The sequence below is a fragment of the Triticum urartu genome, chromosome 5A (genome assembly GCF_056163025.1).
Source record: "Triticum urartu cultivar PI428250 chromosome 5A, HENAU_Tu73, whole genome shotgun sequence".
Taxonomy (NCBI): domain Eukaryota; kingdom Viridiplantae; phylum Streptophyta; class Magnoliopsida; order Poales; family Poaceae; genus Triticum; species Triticum urartu.
This window is the reverse complement of record NC_141877.1, coordinates 67,031,700-67,035,965: the sequence shown is the minus strand read 5'-3', so window position 1 is coordinate 67,035,965 and position 4,266 is coordinate 67,031,700. Positions and strand designations below refer to the sequence as shown.

Below are 4,266 nucleotides of genomic sequence, written 5' to 3'. Positions count from 1 at the left end.
ATATATGATAATTTGCCTCCAATTTGTTGGAAGAGAAAACCAGGCTTCCCAAGTAGTGACTTGCTCATACTCAATGAACAACTCACACAGACAAGCACGGCCCGGTGTATCGATATAGACCATGGCCGCGAGAGACGGACGATAAAGACGACCGCAACATCTAAAGCGGCACAGATGGATGAACCGGCCATGGCGTTATAAGCCAGTGCGGACGGGCAAGTTGTCCTCCTTGTTGTAAGCCGACGTGGTCGCGAGAAACAGTAAGCCGGTGCGGGAGTCCGTTGAGTAATAACGACCACCTGTGCCAAAAGATGTTGGCGTGCCTCCATCTTCGCGGTATAATATCACTTTTTGTAATAAATAATTGCCCTGCATAAACAATATTGCAGACCAAGGCAAAGATAAACTTTTTCTTTGACAAAAACAACATGTGCTAATAAAACAAACTTGGATGGATATCACCTGATTTGTTTGGACGACGGATGATCTATTTATCGCGACAGAGGTGGCTCAGGCAGACCGGAGACTCAATATAGCCCCGCGGCTCAACGCGGCGGGGGCGGCTCGCATATGTCCATTGGCTCTAATTTATTGATATATATGTCGGAGTTAACCACAACATTTAGAAAATGGAGTGGATGCGTGAGTTGGCCGCGGTATTTGTAAGCTGTGCGGACAGACAAGTTGGCCGTGGGTGCAGATGGTTAAGTCGGCACGGGCACGGTCGAATAAATCGACTGTAGGCACAGTCCCGATGAGTTGATGTAGACCGGACCGCTGAGGCGGCGATTTGCGCACATCCGTTAAGCAATTTTAACATAGTGTGGATGTAGACGCGGCCTCCACAATGCGCGAGGGCCGGATCAGACTTTAGCCATGAGGTAATTGACTTGTTACGGCCGCGGCGGTTTAGAACCAGCGGGGCGCCCGGCTGTTTGAATCCGGCGACTCGGCGGATGTGGCCGCTTGCAGCAGCGGTTCACAGGCGGAAGCAGGCGGCTCAGAGGCGCAGCGGCGTGGGCGGAGCCCAGCGGTGGAGGCGAAACAGCGAGGTCGTAGAATCTTCATCGATCCCCGTGTCTCCGTGTTCATCCGGGTCGTTGTCAGTTTGCCATCCCCGATCCGTATCCTCCAGGTCGTGGGCTCGTGCCTGCTTTTTTTTTTCAGGCAACAGCCAGTAGCACTTTCAGGCGAGCACGCAAGGGGGACACGGACGCGCGGCGACCTGGTAAAGGCGGGAGCAGAGCAGAGGTGCCAGGCCAGAGCGGAGGCAACAGCTCGGCTCAACCATGGCGTGAGGCCTCAGCAGAGAAGCGGAGGCGCGAGGCGAGCCGCAACCACAGGGGCGCCGGGCGGTGCTGCGCGGAAGCCGGTCCGAGGTGAAGGGTAGCAAGGCGGCCAGCGGCTCTCCCCGACTACAGTTGAGGCGAGCGTCCGCGGCGGCTGAGGCGCGACAGAGGCAAGGCCAGCTCCGGGAATACGCATATGCAACATATGCAGTCAACGGTGGACCAATCTCCTTCCTCCTGGCATAGTCCTTCCTTTCCCTGGTTCTCACTTTCCTTTCTTGTTTTATTCAGATCTCATCCAGTCTAGCACGTCCTTTGTGAGGACACGGAGCATCTTGCTTGATACGAAGTAGTAATTGCCTAAAAACATGCATATCACAGACCGTCTGATCTCCATTATATTCGAGGCGTTGACGGCGGCTCACGTAAAAATGCAGAGCAACCACGGCGGCTTAAAGAACCGGTTTATAGGCGCTGCGGTGAAGGCGGAGCTCCGGCAGCGCAGCAGTTTGGAGCAAAGCACGGACGGGCCACGCAGAGGCGGACGGGCGAGGCGGTCTGTTACAGCGGAGGCAGCAACTGCCACGGAAGCCCTCCCGGTGACTCGGAGCAGGGCCGAGGCTGCGACGGCGGTCGACCCCGACGGCGGAGGCCGGCTTGAAAGTGAGGCGGCCAAGCAGCTTTAGGAGATGACTTGTCTTCTTTTTCTTCCTTGTGAAAAAAAGGCGAGGCGGTAGTGCCTATGCCTGATGTGTCTCGGGAGTCGGGACTGTAGCTTCAAAGATGTGACAACCCTGTTAGAGCATGTACAATGGTTGATAAGATAGTCTTATCTTAAGTTTTGCATGTAATTTAGAAAAGACAAAAAACATGTCTACAATGAATCATATCTTAGCCTTATCTTAAATAACTAGCTATTCCTAAAAATATGGTGAGACAAATTGTGCTAAGAGATCATCTTTTGTCTTCTCTTAAATAAGAGAAGACAAGCCTTTTTTATGATTTCTCTCTCATCCACCTCATCATTTATCCTACGTGACATTGCTAAGATAGAAGCATTGTACATGCCCTTATTTGTTTAGACCAACTGGATTTGACCAGACGTGTGCGGAGGTGACTTGCAATTTGTATAGCAATGGTGCAGCGGAAGTTTATGTCCACCTCGGCAGACTGCCTGCACAAGAATCAATCGGTGCGTACTGTTGAATCGGCCGCAAAGACTTGTCGGTCTCGGTGACTTAAAAAATAACCAAATACTAGATCATAGGACAAGCGGCGGCGGTGGATCAACCGTAACCCTAATTTTTTCCTCTGACTTCAACCTCACCAATTGTAAAAAATCCTTATCCGGAAAATTGCAAACTCCTTGATCCTTAAGGGAAGCCCTTCAAAAACTCAACACCACCGTGTGCGTGCCCCACAGTGGGCGCCAACTGTCGTGAAATTGTCACGGCAGATGTCCTAATGTAAGGACTTAGTCGTGAGGTCAACGCATCTATGTGATAGCTTGAAGGGGTTGAGCGGAATCGAGAGACGCAACACACAAGACGAGGATTTAGACAGCTTGGGGCCCCGGAAAACATCATCCGGTAATAACCCTACATGCTATTTGTGGCTAGGTCTCATTATGATCATGAGGGAGTCGCCGTAAGCCGGCTCTCCTCTTTGTGTCTAGCCCTAGATATTGTTTCTTGATGCTTGTTCCTCTTTGGGGAGCCATGCCCCTCCTTATATAAGTTGAAGGGGCGGTTTACATGTAGAGTCCTATTAGGATTAGAACTAACTTATTCTCTATTACAAGTCGGATACAAGTACGGGTCTTGCTTCCTCGTCAAGAAAATATTCCTCATGCCTTCTGTCTTAAGCCGGCCCACCATAATATGAGCCGGCCTACTGGGCCTTGGGCCTAGTCTTCTATGTGACCCGCCGTCGGGGTCATCCGTGAGTCGTCTGACAAGTGAACCGCCAGACCCGTGAATCGCCAGTCCTCTGGCGGGTCATCGGTGAAGCGCCAAGTCCGGCCGGGTCATACTTCCGGCCGGGTCATACTACGGGGTATATCCCCGACAGTCATGGTCAAGTAACATGACCTTCAGAATAGGATTACCGTACCACTCTGGTGCGGATCTCACTCTGGTTGACCTACGAGGTTTGGTAGTAGCTTGATCTGAAGTTACATGATCATCATCATTAGCTTCCTCACTAATTGGTGTAGGAGTCACAGGTGCAGATTTCTGTGATGAACTACTTTCCAATAAGGGAGCAGGTACAGTTACCTCATCAAGTTCTACTTTCCTCCCACTCAATTCTTTCGAAAGAAACTCCTTCTCTAGAAAGGATCCATTCTTAGCAACGAATATCTTGCCTTCGGATCTGTGATAGAAGGTGTACCCAACAGTAACTTTTGGGTATCCTATGAAGACGCATTTCTCCGATTTTGGTTCAAGCTTATCATGTTGAAACTTTTTCACATAAGCATCGCAACCCCAAATTTTAAGAAACGACAACTTTAGTTTCTTGCCAAACCACAGTTCATAAGGTGTCATATCAACGGATTTAGATGGTGCCCTTTTTAACGTGAATGCAGCTGTCTCTAATGCATAACCCCAAAACGATAGTGGTAGATTGGTAAGAAACATCATAGATCGCACCATATCTAATAAAGTACGGTTATGACGTCCGGACACACCATTACGCTGTGGTGTTCCAGGTGGTGTGAGTTACGAAACTATTCCGCATTGTTTCAAATGAAGACCAAACTCGTAACTCTAATATTCTCATCCATGATCAGATCGTAGAAACTTTATTTTCTTGTTACGATGATTTTCTACTTCACTCTGAAATTATATGAACTTTTCAAATGTTTCAGACTTTATGTTTCATCAAGTAGATATACCCATATCTGCTCAAATCATCTGTGAAGGTCTGAAAATAACAATACGTGCCGCGAGCCTCAATATTCATCGGACCACATACA

General features: G+C 49.3%; 1 long non-coding RNA gene across 3 annotated transcripts; it reads left to right on the top strand.

Moving 5' to 3' along the window:
• The first annotated feature begins 714 nt into the window (after positions 1 to 714).
• LOC125555646 (uncharacterized) lies at positions 715 to 2,141 on the top strand. Of its 3 annotated transcripts, XR_015604000.1 has the most exons (3): positions 819 to 1,506; positions 1,581 to 1,638; positions 1,727 to 2,141. It is a non-coding gene; the product is annotated as an uncharacterized LOC125555646 (long non-coding RNA). The 3 variants fall into 3 exon arrangements; XR_015603999.1 differs by having other exon boundaries at positions 715 to 1,638; XR_015604001.1 differs by having other exon boundaries at positions 715 to 1,641.
• Positions 2,142 to 4,266: the final 2,125 nt, after the last annotated feature.